This window comes from Arvicanthis niloticus, chromosome 12, assembly GCF_011762505.2.
Source record: "Arvicanthis niloticus isolate mArvNil1 chromosome 12, mArvNil1.pat.X, whole genome shotgun sequence".
NCBI classification, from domain to species: Eukaryota; Metazoa; Chordata; class Mammalia; order Rodentia; family Muridae; genus Arvicanthis; species Arvicanthis niloticus.
This window is the reverse complement of record NC_047669.1, coordinates 58,761,284-58,779,236: the sequence shown is the minus strand read 5'-3', so window position 1 is coordinate 58,779,236 and position 17,953 is coordinate 58,761,284. Positions and strand designations below refer to the sequence as shown.

General features: G+C 39.9%; 1 non-coding gene and 1 pseudogene across 1 annotated transcript; one reads left to right on the top strand and one right to left on the bottom strand.

The window, feature by feature from the left end:
• Positions 1-17,953, bottom strand: part of LOC117717638 (proteasome activator complex subunit 1 pseudogene) — a 74,108-nt pseudogene that overhangs the window by 15,736 nt on the left and 40,419 nt on the right.
• On the top strand, positions 10,505-10,637 carry LOC117718328 (small nucleolar RNA SNORA17). The gene has a single exon (XR_004608025.1). It is a non-coding gene; the product is annotated as a small nucleolar RNA SNORA17 (small nucleolar RNA).

The window sequence follows — 17,953 nt, the reverse complement described above, 5'->3', positions numbered from 1 at the left end:
TTTACACACACACACACACACACACACACACACACACACACACACACACACACACACTAAGTCATATAAAATTCTCAAGGTACTATTATATAATTACCATTGTTGACAGTATTTGAAACATGGAAAAAGTAAGATCCTGAGAAAGTTGGGGACTTGACCAGAGTTTTACAGATTCAGTCCTCACTGTCTGTCTGTCCACAGGGCTTGTGTATCCTCTGGTTTTTCATATTGCATGTGGTGGGTAGAAATCAACTATAGTGTTTGTAAGAGTGCATATTTTCTACTTTGGAAGACACAGCATCCAGGCTAAGCTTAGTGGCACGGTTTTATGTTTAGAGCTGTGCTTTAACTATTTTAACTATCTGAACATGGCGACTCTGTAACACGAAGTACAATCTCACTGTTGAGCAAGTGGAAGCCCTGTTCACTCCTGGACGTTATCCCCAAATGAAATGTAGAAGGAACAGATTCAGAAAAGAGCAGTTCTCCTTTCTCCCCATTCTACTTCTTCTCTCTCTAATTCTGCCTTATACCAGTCACCTCTCTGTGTGAATTTGTTGGTGTGATTATGAAATGCTGGCTTTACACTCATTTTATGCAGATTACTATTTTAAACATATTTACATTTCAATTCTCATTCAGAGTCCAAAGTTGGAGTTCAGCTTAGCTTTTTGCTGGATTATCACAAAGTCCTTAGCAAGTGAATTTAGACGACTGAGGATTTACTACAATTTCTGTCTGTTATCCTTCTACCATGACTGCTGTGTGTTAATTGAATATTGTTGCTACTAATTCGGTGTTTGAGAGCATGGTGCTTGCTGTCATAGAGCTTTTCTTTGACCTTCAAAAATATACAGGTCATTCTGATGAATACTTGCAAACTATTTTAGATTTCTTTCAATCCTCTTAGCCTTTGTAGATTATCAGATTCACAAGGATTACCCATCAAGAACCAAATGGCAGATGTCAGGGATTCAGGCTATCTCTCCTAGCATGCCCCAGACCATCAATTTTTTTTACATTATTGTTTTCAAGAACTGCGGGCACTGACGAATGGAGAAGAATGTTGATTTTGATGAAGAAAGTAGCAAGGTTATAAGTTACTGTCCCAAACTACCTAGGAAGAATATATTTATTCTATTTAAAGACATAGTAGTAGAGCTAGGGAGATGGCTCATAAATAGAAGTGCTTTCTACTCAAGCATAAAGATCCGAGTTCAAGTCTCTAGCACCTACTTAAAGAGCTGAGTAGCCACATGTACCTATAATTCTAAAGCTGTGGGAGGAGGGTAGGAACAGGAGGACCACTGAGACTCCCTGGCCACCAGCCTATCTATAGGTTCAGTGAGAAATCCTGTCTCCAGGGAAGGAGAGAGATGGTGAAAGATAAATATACAGTATTCTCCTCATGGGTACACAACCATTAACATGCATGTATTTGTGAATATACCACACATTTACATGCAGAGACACACACAGAGAAGGGGGTGGTATGTTGTAAAGAAGGAGTAATTTCATCAAAATCCATATTTCAGGGAGCAGGACAGCATGATATAAGTTACTTGGTGTGGCTTCTCTACAATATGTGTATAATTGAAAGGAGACTGTGAACAAATTGAGTATACCCACAACTCACACACAGACATACTCAGGAACCAATTACCTATTTTATTTTCTTCTTGCTGCCTCCACTATTCCTCTGACCACTTGTATAGTGCTTACACATTTACACTCATACTTGGGTGTAATTGCCTAAGAGACTACACAAACGGCAATTATGGACAGATACTGGGTTTGAATGATCCGACATGATGTCTTCCAGGGAACATTTCCCAGCATTGGGCTTTGTAAATCATTCATTTAGTGTCCTCAGAAGTTTGGTCCATTCCACAGGAAACCAACATGATCAGTTGGACCTGACACAGGAACGTCAGTGTATAACAGTAATATTGGATGTTAGCTGAGGAGGAATTACAACAGAATGGGGGGAAATTACTTCATTTCAGACTAGAAGGATCTGGAGAACATGTCTAGCAGTACTGTTTCCTGAGAAAGAATAGTAAATAAAGCTCAGCTTGGCCTCAGCTCTCATCATAGCCTTGTTAGAGTACAAGGAAGGAATAGGATGGTTGAGTTTTCTACGGTGAGCTCATGTGAACTGCAGCTTTCTCATTATTGTCTTTTCTTTCAAAGACAAATGCTGTCATGATGCTTGTATTACACCCCGCACACGCGAGTATGAGTGTAAATGTGTAAGCATTATACAAGGGGGCAGAGGAAATAGTGGAGGCAGCAAGAAGAAAATAAAATAGGTAATTGGTTCCTGAGTATTTCTGTATGTGAGTGTGTGTTGTGTGTATGTGTGTTTGTGTCTATATGTATGTATCATGTAAAAGTTGTGTTTGTGTGAATTACAATCCATTTTGAGACCTTCTGAAGCTATCATTGCCTCTTCCAGTCAGATTTTTAGGAATTATGATGTTAGACTCCCAAAGGAGCAACAGCCTGTACCATTTATAAAAGTCCTTTGGTGATTGTGCACCCCACAGAGTCTTCACAGTGACACTTTAGCACTCAGGCATCTGTCGAGGACCTCTGCATTTCCTCCACTAACTACAAAGAAAAATGAATCTCACAAATCAGTGGTGAGCTCACCTTAGATCTTCGCTGTATGTTTAGAAAGTTTGGGGCAAGTGGAACTGAGATTTTTAAGTACATTTTGTACAAGGCTATTATAAAGCAACACTAAGACTCAGAGAAAGTTCTGGAAGCTCTGAAAAACCAAAATAAGTAAGTAAGTAAGTAAGTAAGTAAATAAATAAAACCCAAAGCAACCAACCAAACAAAAATCTAAACCATGTATGTTCATTGCCTAGGAAGGGTGGACTTGAGGACTTATACAAGAGATTTATTAGATTAATTAGATGCATGAAAATAAATAAAAACATCAAAGTAATATATGTTAAGATGGAGATTGAGTTAAGGGTTGTGACATCAATCACTTATTTTAAGAACTAAAACATGTTCAACTGTGGTAAATCACTCATTGTCACTCCTGAGACACGAAGGCCTCCTGTCAGCAGCTTGCGTTGGTTAGCTTGGGACCCTATGTTTATTTTCCAAACTCCCATGCCCTTGCAGTCTCTTTAGCCCTTAGCTCTCTAGAGCAGTGGGTCTCAATGTTCCTAATGCTGTCTGTCATGTCGTGACCCTTTATTTAATACAGTTCTCCTGTTGTGGTGACCCCAACCATACATTTATTTTTGTTGCTACCTTCTAACTGTAATTGTGCTACTGTTATGAATTGTAATGTAAGTATCTGTGTTTTCTGATGGTCACAGGTAAGCCCTGTGAAAGGGTCATCCCACCCCAGGGGTTGCCACCCACAGATTGGGAACAGCTGCTCTAGAACAACTTGATTCTCTAAGTTAGAGACACTGGTTTCATGACCATAACTTTATGATTTGTGTGGTCTACATGTGAATTTAATTTCGTTCCATGTTATCTGATTCTTCTTACTCTGTAAGGAAAGTAATAAGTAGTAAATTGGTTTTGAAGCATGCTTGCTTGCTTTCCAAGGGAGGAGGTTAAATGCTATTGGAAGCAGTTGTGTTTGATGCTTAAAGTGGTCGTTTCTAAATTGGATGCTTGGCTGGTGATCAGATATTCTAGGAAAGCATTTTAATTGATTACAGTGTCTGGCCTCAAAACGCCCTTGCATGTGCTTGGGAAATCCATTTTTTGGACATATATATCTTCCTTAAAGAAAATTCGTTCTGAGGGAACAAAAAAGGTGTGAGGTCATATTCTTATCTAATTAAAAATTAAACATTCCTTTTTCTAACATAAATTTTGTACAACACATTTCCCTTTAAGCTTTTTTTATAGCACCTAAATAAACATTTTTATATGTTCTGTTTTAATTTTATGAAATTTAAAAGATAATTTAGAGCTGGAAATACAACTTGGTAGTAGACACCTTGTTTAGAGTATAGGAGATCCTGGCTTCAATTCATAGCAACGCAATAAAGTTCTCTGCTGTTTAACTTGATCATCGAGCCATAAGATATTTCAAAATATAGTACTTGGTCTGCATATATCATTACTGATGTGCTACCGCTCAACTCTGTGGTGGTAAAAGACCTTCTGTGTTTGGGTCTTCTTATGTGGTTGAAATCTCTCTCTCTCTCTTTCTGCCTCTCTCTCTCTCTCTCTGTCTCTCTCTCTCTCTCTCTTGTTTTTTGTCTTCTTTTGGTTAGATTAAAAATAACTTATAGATACAAACAAATTAAATCAAATGTGGTACAACTATATTTAATTATAGTATATAATTATACAAATATGTATATAATATATAAAGCATATATTATAAATTACAATATATAAGATAAAACATAATTATACAATTATATAAAATTAATATATTATGTGAAACCATCATATCTCTACATAGGATTAACAATGCCCATTTTCTTCTTAATCATTTTGATAACACCATAATGAAACAAAAGCCCACTTTCCTGTAGTATCTAGTAAAAACATGATGTAACTCCTGTTCAATAAACATCACACCAAAGCTACTTTCTTCTTCTTCACCTTGTACTTCCATTTCACACGTTTTCATTTCTCCCTCTATTCACATGTGAAATCTAAGACTGTGAACTGGAAAAGCCTTGTTGTGGACGGCTCAGCCTGAACACACACATTCAATCCAAAGAGCTTCTGTAAACAGGATTAAATGAAGTCAACTATAGGTCAAGGCACAGAGAAAGCAACCGGTTGGTCTGGAGTGAACACCTTGGAAGTAAGAAGGAGGGACATTGAGTTAAAGGGTATTTAAGACAGCATGGAGAAGGAGGAGGGGCTTTTTCCTTCCAGTGTGTCAGTATAGGAAGGTCAGCTGGATGTTTTCTCTGCCTCTCCGAGCTAGCAGGTTTTTCACCCCAGCATCTGGCTCTGGAGTCTTCTTTGGTAAAATCAAATGGATGGGATTTTATTTTACATATATATATATATATATATATATATATATATATGTAAAATAAAATATATATGTTCTTAAGAGAAGCTTGAGTGAGAATATGTGATTCCCGTGTTTCTGGGTATGGTTTGTTCACCTCTATTGACATCATACTTGAGTAAATTTCAATTTTAATGGCCAAATAACATTTTGTTATGCATATATATCACATTTTCCTTATCTATTAGTCGGTTAATGGACACTTATTGGCTATTTTTCATAGTATCGCAATAAACTTGCAGTAGTAAAATGTCTTTGATATAATGATGCATTTTCTCTTAATGAAAATCTAGTAGTAGGATTGTTGAACTACATGGTGGTTATATTTTTAATTTTAGGCTCCTTTACACAATAGTTATATTAATTGACATCCCTATCAACAGTGTACAGGATTTCCTTTTCCATGCTTGTCCATGTTCACCTCTTAAATTATTATTCTTATAGCTTTTCTTATTTTAATATATATCTCCTCGATGATTAGTGATGTTTAGTATTTTTGTTATATACCTTTTGCCCAGTTGTATGTCTTTTGAGAAATGCCTACTCATATTTTCTGGCTCTCAGTATACCCAGAATTCCCCTTTCAGAGTCTCCAGTGATGCCTGCTTCATGTGACTCTTTGGAGATCATTATATTTTACATGTTTCTCCAGGATGCACGTCAGACCCATAAAGAACATATTAAAGGCAGGAATGTGAAAAGTCATGCCAGTGGACTTTGCATTCACTCAGGGGTGACCTAAGAGAAATGATGTTCCTAAAGGGAATGACTATGGTCTTCACATTAACTTTGGTTATGAAGGTCATAAAATGCCAAAATTGTCATACAGGGTGTTGGCCAGTGGGGCCTGCATAGTTGGTGGTGCAGGAAGCTTTGCTGATGATATGAATCAAATTGTGACATTCATTAATGATTTTCACTCATCACAAACATAGGGGCATCAGGAGAAGATACACAGAGGATGATTCTCTTGGCTCCATCTCTCAAGTGGACCCTGGCCTTCTCCATGGTAGTGAAGATATCAGTAGACTCCATAATATACTCAGTAGTGCCCCTTTTTGTTGATGGTGAGATATCACCCTTGGAAAGTGGATATGACCTTCCCGTTTATGATATCTCCTATTCTCAGCATCATCTCTACCACTGGTCCTGAAGAACTCCAAACTCAGGAGACCCTTCCTCAAGTCTCGGAAAATCACGGCCACCCAAAAAACACAAGAAGCCATACCTAGATGCAATCAGCAGAGGTTTATTGGGGAGAGTTGGCTAGCCAAGGTCAAAACTGCTCAGCCATGCAGAAACAGAATTTTGACAAAAGGCCAGCAAGCTGAGGGTCTGTTTTTTTTTTTTTTTTTTTTGCATGGGGTGGGAAAAAAAAGGAAGGAATTTTCGCACAGTTACACATGATTGGTTGTTTTACAAATTTTGAACATCAGCAGGCTGTAACACTGGGAAAACCTCAAGGGGTAGGTAACCAAGAACAGTGGAACATTTCAGAGGAACCCACCCTAAATGATTTAGAGCCACATGAAAAATCACTCTGCATACTCATTCTTCTCAAAAAATGTAGTTTTACCATGTCACTGTGCCCTACCCTGTCATTACCAACTATTTCAGGTTAACTATTTCTCACTTGCCATAGCCCCACCCTGAGGCTTGAGGAATGTTAATCCAGCAAGTGTACTCTGATTCAGGGATAATGCCCTCCACCCAGAATGTGTCCTGAGGCAGTGAAAGCCTGAAATCTTACATCCAGTTCTGCTTTCTGGAACTTGCATTCTTTTGCTCAGGTTTAGGGTAGAGAAAAAGCCTATATATATTTCATAAAATGGTCTTTATAATTTTTCACTCTACAGTCCTGCTGTGAAGGAAATTGTAGTAGAACATGTAAACCATGTAACTGAAGTCAATGAAGAGGTCACTGATAAAACACACACCACTTTGCCAGGGTTGAAGGCAGTCTAGTGACAAGGAGACCAATAAGACAAAATATATTCTCTCAGACCACACCCTTCCTCCAGTGGGAGATTAACACTACAGAGAAAGTTGTTTCAGGAACAAGGAGGAGCAGGAGGGTACAACCTTACACATCATTTAGACCCCACCTATTGCTCTGTTACTTACATTTGTCTTTTTCTCAACAAATCCACGTGTGTGTGGGTTCATCTCTACATTCTTCCTGAGGAGGCATTGGTAGTTGAGGTTGTTGGTAGAATGAGAGTCAGTTTTCCCTGAGGATGTGTTCTGGGAGAGGTCACATATGGTTTAGTAGATGGCCATGTGCCTAAACCCACACGGCAGCACTAAATTACTCAATGGATTTTAAATCGAAGAACATGAAGTTATGCAGAAAAAGTATTAGGGAAATATAAGAAGAATTGAGGTTAAGACATTGAAAGTTGGGTCAAAATACATTATATGCATAAATGAAATCATGAAAAATTAAAATATTAAACACAAAAGTGTGTTATATTTAAGAATATTTATAATTATCATTTTGCCATTAAAATTATTTATAAATCGTTTCATCAAATTTTCAAGATTATTGAGCTGTTTCATAAAGATAGGTGCTTTAAGAATACTCTATAATAGTGTGTATATATATATATATATATATATATATATATATTCTTTGAACTTGGCTGTTAGAACTTAGGTCAATAAATATCTGAAAAATAATCTCTTTGTCGTGTTAGATGACCTTGGATTATTTACTTCATTGTCAAAACTCAATCAGTACTGTATAGATTTGTGTTCTTGACACCTATCTAGTGACTGCTTGAGTCCTCTTATGTCTAATGTATTTGTGTTTAGAAGAATGAGCTTCTCTCTAATTAACCTTAACTGCTAGGAAAAGATTATGCCGTGGGTTGACACCACCACTCTATTTTATGACATTGTTTATTTGGCGCTTAAGAATGCACTTCATCATTTAGTCTAATAAACTATCAAGTGATAGATTGTTCTGGAAGACAGAATTGGCTTTGACGGTTAAAAACAGCAAACTGTTTTACATAAAAGTCTAGAAATAATCTTAAAAATCAGTGCCTGTCTAAAAATTGAAATCTTTTTAAATAACACTCAGAACTTTAATGAACAATGACAAATCTCTTGAAACTTAGTTTTATATAAAAAGCAATAAATCAGTATAAAAGATGCATTTTGGTGTTGAAGGATATATTGTCTATATGGGCAGGGGTATTATAATTGACATTCACACATCTAAAATCATCAATCTCATGGACTACAAGAGGGGGATAGATAAGAACTTTTGGTGTAGAGATTTGCATTCTGGTTCTAATTTTTTTACATACATAAATCCTGCATACTTACTAAACTGCTCATACTACTGGTAATAAGAAAGCAGACAATAAGAAAGCAAATAGAAACACAGATTTCAAAGGGCTTGCAATAGAATGAGACACAGATACAGGCCGATAAAATGGTGGGACCGTTTAAATTATCCAGTATTTAGACCAGTAAAGACACAAAAGGTGTAAGCTGAGGTAAAAACCTGCTAGCTCAGTGAAGTAACTTTATTTTCTGAACTATATACAAAATATCTATTTAGAAGCCTGGTTCTGCATCCAAACTACTAGCTGTTTAGAAATCTCTTTCTATCTTTGTCCTTCTAACTAGCTGGTCTACCTTTTTCTTGAGCCCCACCAAACCCAAGAGAGCTCCTTAGCTCTCTTTCCTAGAGTACTGTTTAATCTGTGTCCTGCCAGCTGCACTGCTGTTCTTGCAAGCCCAAAGAGAAAAATCCCTATCTCTTAAAACATCTATTTAAGATTTCATAGAGGCTTTTCCACACCAAAACACACACACACACACACAGAGAGAGAGAGAGAGAGAGAGAGAGAGAGAGAGAGAGAGAGAGAGAGTTCTAGCAAAGGTTCAATTGCTTATAAAAATGTCTCTAGCTCCTTCCCTATACCTTTGGTAGGATGAACCATGTCACCATGGGGGGGGGGGGGAGGCTCCAAGCCAAGTGAGGAAGGGCAGAACCCTGTCACCTTTTAACGCTGGAGGTCACCCAGCTGACTTTGCCTGAGGTCATAGACCAAAGACCACAAGACCTCTCCCGAGCAAATTGCCTTAAAATCAGCAGGAACTTTCCATTCTTTAGCTGTCTTATCTCTGGAGGGTTTAGAGGCACACCCAAACTGCCTCTCTTTAAGACAACAATTAGGTTTTCTACATACAATAATCAAGTATCCTGTATCAACAATGGAAACAAACTCTTACTTAGCCATTGGACTTTAGAAATATGAAATGATGTGCTATTTTAGTAAGTCATAGAGATGACTCATTTTTTAAAAAAAAATCTTGACATTTGTTTTTCATGTTCAATAATAAATCATAACTGTTCATTATTTTTCCATTCTATGAAGGGGACATTATTATTATGATTCATATATTTTGTCATAGTCACTGTGAGAGTTAGCTAAGCAAGAATTTGTAGGAGGAATGGCCCAGCCACCTTTGCAAATACACTGTGTGTGTTGGGGTGGAGGCAGGGGGAAGAGGCACAGCCCCAAAAGCATCTCCTGCAGGAGGACCTAATTAAGAATTGCCTAAGAGAGAAAGGCTTCGTGATGCAGACAATGCCAGCCAATCGGGAACTGCTGTTTGGAAGAGATGCTTTCTTGGGACCAATGGGGCATGCTGTTGTGGAGGGTATTAAAGGAGCTTGCAGCAGCGTTCAGCTTAGCTTGCTGAAGCAGCTTCTCACCAGTTCCTGGAGTCTGTGTGCCACCTCATTTCCAACCCCCGAGGGCAGGCAGGATTGGGCAGTGGGCTGCCCAGGGCACAGGTAACAAGAACTAAGTACTAATGATTCAATATGTGAAGCTCTCATCAATACTGTCATCAGCATCTTTAGAGTCACCTTTGCCATCATTATTTTGAGCCTCACAGTCTCTCCATCTGCTCAGGGTACCAAAAGCTTGATAGCTAAGAAGAGCAGAAACGTTTTTCTCATCACTTTGGGAACTGAGAATCTGAACACAGCGACAGGAGGGTCTGTGCATAGTCACGGTGTGGGTGTGCTTTCCGGGTCTGCTGATGGACAGCTTCCTGCTACGCCAGCCATCCCATGAACAGAGAGGGGGATGAGCTCGTTCAGGTCTCTTTATAATGATACCAATCTCATTTGTGAAGTAAACACCTTCATAACCAAATCACCCCCTGCCTTCACACACGATCACATGGAAGCTTAGGTTTTAGCATGTGGGGTTTGGGGGAATGCAAACGTCATATATTCGCAGACGGTAGTTAGTTTTGGAGGAACTGAGATGAGAGAACAACAGAGAATAGTGGAGTGGGTCACCAGTCATGCACTAGATCACCGCGGAAGAACCACAGCGAATGCTAGAAGAGCTTGGGATTCTACAGTAGAACAGATGGCTGGGAATCTGTTGGTATTTCCTAATAATAGAGCCATGGGTAATTTAGTCATAAACTTAAAAATCATCAGCATCCCATGACCCTAGAGACATTGAAGGTGTGGCTACTGTGTCATGTGTGCCCCAGTAGGTGGCAGAGGGGAGAGAAGCTATGTCTGTGCTCGGTGTTCTGACTTGTGAACATCTGAATGAATAGTAGATTCCGCGATATAAGCGGGCCTGTGGTAACACCGGTCTGACTCTAGAGTGCCTGGATAGGGAGACTGCCTGAGAGAACCACCAGTCCAGCACTGACTGCACAGGCCCTGATGGGCTCCCAGGGCAGGAAGTGAGTCCAAGACAGACTGCCCTCACCTGGAGTCATTCAGCTGGGACCAGACTAGGGCCCAGATCAGGGACCTAGACTGGGAGCAAGTCTGAGATGACAATTGGCCCGATGCTGCTCACAAGGTGAGCATGATAACTAACCCCTGCCTGGTGCCGTAATGCACGGGCAGGGCAGGGCCCTCCTGAGACCACTTCTGAGACAACCCCAGACACCCAGAGACCCTGGGTGCCACTAAGAGGAACAAGTGGGTGATGGAGAAAGAGAAACTGAAGGATGTGGGTACAATGAAGAGAGGCAGGACTGGAGTCTCGAGGGTAGTGAGGAACAGCCTGATGAGAGTAGCCAGTGATGCTATCTGGCATTATGGCAGAATCCTGGCCCGTGCTGCCACTGAGGACCACATAGAGGTCCACAGCCCTGCAGCAGCAGGGGTCAGTTACCACTAAAGGCCAGACACACAATCCTGGTCTGGGCTGCCTCCTGGGGACATGTTAATGTCTGAGAGCTGCACAGAACTGACCCCACTCCTCAACTGGGAATCTTTAGAGAGCTAGCTCATGAGAGCAGGAGAGCTGACCGCACCCTTAGCCAGCTGCAGTACTCCAGAGAGGAGAGCCTGAAGGAAGCCTAGGGAGCACAGTAGAATTGACCCTGGTGGGGAGGGCCTGGGTGAGCCAGCCCTGAGGGCATGGGAGTGGTAGAGCTGGCTCCAACCCTTGTATGCTGTGTGGTGGCATGGGCAAGGGAGAGATGCCCCTCCTCTTGCCCCTTATCACACACAGCAGGCAGGAGAGCTGTCCCTGCTCCTTACCAGCTTGCAGCTCTTGCCAGAGCAGACCCTGAACCTCACCTGGGCAGCACAGTAGAGTGGCCTTGAAGGCATGAGAGCTGTCCCTGTCCCTCACCTGCAGCAGCACTCAGTGGGCCATGTAACTCATCTGGACAGCACGATAGAGCTGTACCCCGATGACCACATGGTGAGCCAGGCCTGAGGGTGTGAGAAAGCTCGCCCTTCAACTTGTTTGCCATATGTGGCAGTGTGGGTGAGGGAGAGATGCCCTTCCCTTTCCCCTTGACACCTATGGCAGGTGGGAGAGCTGGTCCTGGGGTCATGAGAGCGGGAGAACTGGCCATGTCCCTCACTCACTGTAACAATCAAGAGAGTAGGCCCTGCATCTGCATGTTTCCTGAGGAGTAGGCTAGAGCTGACCCTGGTTTCCTGTGTAGTTGTTGAGCTGGCCATACTCCAAGAGCAGGAGATCAGGATATCAGGAGAGCTGACCAGCTCAGGTACCTCTCAGACCCAGATCCAGGGTGTTAAATTGACCCACCTCAGCATCTATGGTAGTGATAAACATCTGAAGGGCATGAAGGTGTTGGCCTTACAGATTGAAAACTACAGGGTCTCCATGACACAGGGCAACCACAGGATATCCAAAAACAGTCCCAAAGAGGTTCTAATAGTGATAGAGTAGCAGAAGCCAGAGGCCTCGGACCAGATTAACGAGCCATTGCAATGAACATTTGCAAGCAAAGAGTACACTGTGGGACACACTGTGACACACTGCAGTTTTCACAATGAGATTTTTTTTTTTAATGTGGTGAGGCTGCAAAGGAAGAGAAAGGCTACAAGGGGAGGGGGAGGGGAGTGGGATTGGGGTGCATAATTTGAAATTCACAAAGAACTAATAAAAAGTTAAAAACAGAATAAAGAAATTACCAGCTTCCCCTGTTAATAATAGATCTGTGTTCAAAGATGTCAAAGTGTACTCTTTGAGATGTATAATATAAAATCATTGTAGATTTGTTTTTATATTACTAACAAATAGTTTGATAAAATCTGTTTTCTGGCCAGTTAATTTCATCAACATAGCAGAAGGGTCCATATGTTAATACCATTTTGGACTATATACAGAGTTTGAATCTCAATTTTAATAACATAAACATTGGTGTTTTCAAGGTCATACTGGAATTGTAGATGTTTTAATAGCAGTTAAAATATTTATCATTTTTTTCACACTAAAATTTCAAAGTGTTTTTGTTTTCATTTTAAGGTTATTTTCAGTGAAGTTACAGGTTTCTTTATACATTTTCACATACACTCATTCTCAGCTGCTTCCTCAACACCACCCTTTACTTTCCCAACATTTCCTTCTGTCTTCATAAAATTTATGTGCATAACCCTCTCAATTTCTCAATAAAGTGTATTTATAGTGTTGAATAATACAACTTAATAAGGTTTTTTCTTTTCTTCTTCTTCTTCTTCTTCTTTTTTTTTTTTTTTTTTTTTTTTTTTTTTTTTTTTTTTTGCTTTAAAAGCTTATTGGCTCATCTCATATTTAGGCAGCCATATTGGTGAGACAGTATTGGTGTGGAGACATTACTGGGAGACAGAATCCCACAGCAAGCTCCCTGTCCTTCTACCTCTTAGAAGTATGACACCAACAGACATGCCTAAGTGGACAAGGGAAAGCCTACAAGGCCTCAACTCTGAGCAAAGAACTACAGGTAGCTAAGGGGTGCTAAGAGGAGGAGAAACAGTCTTCCCTAGGGAGGAGCACACCTGTCGGTTATTTAATACCAAATGGTCATCCCTGAGAAGACACGTATGAGTAACATTATATAGACTTACGTTTAGGAATGTATAGGTATATACCTAGATGAATATAGTCAATTATAAAATTGACTATACAGTAATACAATTAAAGAAAAGGCCAGGAATTTGAAAGAGAGCAAGGAATAGTACATGGAGAGTTTGTTGGGGAGCATAAACACAGGAGAAAGGCTGTAATAATATATAATCTCAAGAAGAAAAAAACCTGTATTGGTGTGCTCATAGTGAAACAGTGCTAAAAGTCCCATGTGTGCTATGTGCTAGATAGTCTCTGTTGTATTTATTGAAAAGGTGGAGAAGTTCATTGTCTATTTTTTGATCTGATAGAAACAGTAGGGCTGCTATCTTACCATAGCATCTGACATTACTCATCAGTGATTATAAACTGTAAAAATGAATTATACATTATTAAAAGCAGAGGTTGAACACAGTGAAATTTTATATTGATATGCATCGATCCTGGCGTTTTAATGTGCATATTTATAGACTCATCTGGTTACTGTTGGTTTTCATAAAAATTTGAAGACTTATATAAAATGTTGATGCTAATTTAGTGCTTAATCAAGAATAAGGAAAATGTTTATGTTTTTTTTGACATCCTTTGAAGAATAAGGTCCAACATAGGGCATATTATGCATTCATCATTATGAAAATCAGCTTAGCAACTTGAAACCAACCAGCTAGTCTTATTTTATATACTTTGGGGGTGAGAGTGGCCTAGTTGAATTGTTTCAGTTCACTGTCTCACTTGCTTTCAGTCATTTTTGAAATCAGAGCATCATTCCCCTCTGAAGGCTCCACCCAGGAGAAATCTCACGTGGTCATCAGCAGTTCTGAGCTCTTCACAGACTGTGGCACCAGAGACATTGCTTCTCTGTTGGCTGCAGTCCATTCAGTCAGTTCTGTGCCTCTCACAACCTAGAAACTAGTTATTATAATAAGAATGATTGCCTCTCCTTTGGCTGCAGTCCACCCGCTCTCTGTTCTGTGCCTCTCACAACCTAGAAACTGGTTGTTATAAAACGAATGATCCAGGAGAGATACAAAAGTGTAAGCCAGAGAGGCTTTATTAGTTCTCTTGGAAATGTATCCCATTTCTTATGGCTCATCCTATGTTCACAGAGACCAGCCCTGGTACAAAATAGAAGACCTGTCTACAGATGTGTAAACAGCTGGAAGGAAGAAACACTGGGAGATGGCCTGCTTCACTGGTGTTCCCAAAAGATAAGCTGCTTACTTTGTCAGAAAGACTTTCCAGGCTTTAGGATATCTTAGCAAAAGCAGAAGGAATATATATATATATATATATATATATATATATATATGCATGTATATATGTATATACACATACAACCATGGCTTGTCAGTACAATTATAGTTGGCTGTGTTTGGAGAAGTTTATTAGAATTATGCATGATTTTCTTTCAGAGCAGATAAGTTGAGGCATATTTACACTTTCCTGATGCAACCTGGTTCACTTTTTTTCTTTAGTCATCTTTTTTTAACATGCAGACTTTCCTTTCTATGTAATTGGATCTAGGCATCTGATACATGACAGGCGAACCACAAGCTCAAGGTCTATTTTCAGGACCACTGCAGTGCTCTTCATATCTATTTATCCTATGTTTTAACGTTCAACTTAAAGAGCTGCCTAATTACACCAAGGGAGTAATAACTTCCCTTTATATTCCCTTAAGCTGTGAATGGCTTGAGAATGGCGGCGAGGGAGAGAATAGTCTCGACTTGAAGAATGATGCTTCCTTCTCTTTTAGCTTGTTAACCACACGTGGTGGCTGATATTATTGTTCCCAAAGGCGTGCTCTTCACACAAGGCATGCGTCTATCCCCTTTGCCATATGAAGGCCAGTGCCTTCCACCGTCAGTAATGTACATCCCATGCCATGTGATTTGATCTGTGCAATAAGATATAAATCACTAGTCACGTACACCATTGCATAGTAGAAAAGAATTCTCCATTGGCTTGAGCCCTGACAGTACATGCAGTGGGAACAAGCAAAAGTTTCAGCTACTCTCATATCTGCAAGAGGAAAATACATATCTGCTGGTTCGAACTAACGAGGTTCTGAGGTTTCTTGTTTGCATAGTCAAACATAAAATATGGATGAGCTGTGGAAGGATCACGTGCTGCCATAGGCTGTGCAGACAACCATGAAGGCTGCCAATCATAAGATGTCTTCTTGTATTTGCTATAAAGAAAGAGTTTCTGTCTCCATCCATCATTCCACACACTATAAAGTAACAAGCACTAATACATTCAACTGTCAAGGATATTCACGGATGTACCTTTTCCATTACTCTATAAAAGTTAATCATTAGGCAAGATAGTTGAAGTATTTGTGTTGTGACCCCACGGGGTTTAGCCAGCAGAGGGCGCTGCGTGTCTTTACTGTTTCAAATGTTTCATGACTCCGGGTGCAATGTGACCAGCTCTGGGGCTGTGATTTCTTGTGTTTGTCTTCATTTATGATGATGGGGGAAGTTTGGAGATGCTTCTAGAAGCCTCAATAAAATCTTGATGTTGAATTTGTAGAGGAATTATCTCAAAGTAAAGCTTGAGAACAGTTGCTCTCCACAGCTTGCTAGATAAATAAAAGTTACCAGAAAATGATAATATTTCATATAAGTAAATAAGTCTATTAAAACTTGCAGTGTTATTTAAATATTGAGAGTTTATTTTTCAAGAGGTTTGTTACTGTGTTGCGGTCCAATTTTTGTTCTTAGTTAAGATTTTTTTATTATTTTAATTTATGTTATATGTATGTTTCTGTGTGAGTGTGTGTCATGTGTGTACATTGCTGAAGAAGACAGAATAAGATCCCCTGGAGCTGGAGTTTCAGGTACTTATGAAACTTGTGTGCTGGGACCCAAACTAAAGTCCTCTGGAAGAGCAAGCATGCTTTCCTAACCATTGAGCTTCCCTTTGAGCACAAGAATTTTCATTCTGGAGAGATAATTTAACTAGGTTTTTTCTTGGGACATGAGACAAACCTGCTTGGCTCCCGAGACTCAGTTTAATGTTGATGTTTTTCTCTGGAAAATGCTTACACCTGTACAATATAATCCCAGAAGTAAGTAGGCTTAGCCAGGGTCTATGCATAGTAATTTGCACCTGTATTCTAGGATAGCTTGGCCTTTGGTCTGAAGATTATGTTCTATTATTCATTTCATTTTTACAGATGAATATGATTGCTTTACTTTTAGGCACTTTCGGTTTTATATGAAACAGAATAACACTCCCTACATTTAAAAGTGTTTCACACATATAGGCACCTGAATTTTTTAATGATGGATTGGTGATTAGATTTCTATAGAAATGCAGAAACCATGATGAACTATTCCTTGCAGATATATTTTAAATCAAAGATGGAAACTCAAACATAATGATGTTACTTTCTTTTTTTTCATTGTATATAATACCAGTTATGCCTATTACACTCTGGAAAAAAAATCACCCTTAAGGAGGAAGTAGGGGCACACACTGGTAAGCCTGGCTTCACCTCATACTGGTTGTGTTGCTCTGCACGGGGCATCAACTATCTATAAAGCCAGAATCCCTCATTTGGAATTTTGATATAACCACCTAACTCATGGAATTATGAGTGTACACTCATTGAGGTAGCATGTATGAAGGCCGCAGCATAGTGGTGTCACACTGTGTGTCAAGTGTTATTCAAGAGTTATTTTGATGAGCTTCCATGTTCAGTGAAGGACATCTATAAAATGAGACAAAAATCGTCCCTGTTTAATGGCTTCCCAATATGAGTGAACGCTCGGCTAACTGTGATGGGTAATTGTGATGTACACAGTAGAAGGGCTTCTGGGCTCTATGTCAGGTGACTTCACATTTTCTCTGACTACTAGTTCTTAATTTTTGCAAATATATCTACTATCTTCCCTGGTAACTTGTGAGAAAGGAGCCTCTCCTGGAAGTCCTTTATAAGGATACCAAAGCTTCTGATCTGACATGCTGCCCCAGAAGGAGGCCACTGGCAGTACAGGACAGGCTGTACTCCTGAGCTGGTTCAATGGCATTCCAGTTTGGTCAGTTTGATTGGTCAACCTAACAAGTTCTTTAAGCATCTGGGAGATGGGCTTCTGGGAAGTCCTGTGGGGAGAGTTATCTGTGGGCAACAACATTCCCTAGGCAGGGGATCCTGGATCCTAAGCATCATATTCCTTCTCCTTGGCTTCTCCTGCTTCCTGATTCAGGATGTGATATGACCAGCTGCTCCATGTTCCCTCTACTGCAATGTCCCTGCCATGACGCACTGTAACCTGTGGAACTAAGAATCACATGAGCCCCTCTGCCATTAGGTTGCTTTTGTTAGGGGTATTTTGTCACAGCAGCAGGAAAAGAAACTAAGTCACACCCAAATTCATCCGTGGAAGTTTTACCCCTCTCTCTTAGTAATTCAGTAGGTGACTGTATTTGAATAAAGAACTCTCAAAGAAGAAACTGCAGTTAAATGACGTTATTGGGGGTGAGCCACAATTTCAAATGTCCAGTGTGCTTATAGAAGATTAGTGCATAGACTGGCACTGTGGGAATGCCTTGAAGACAA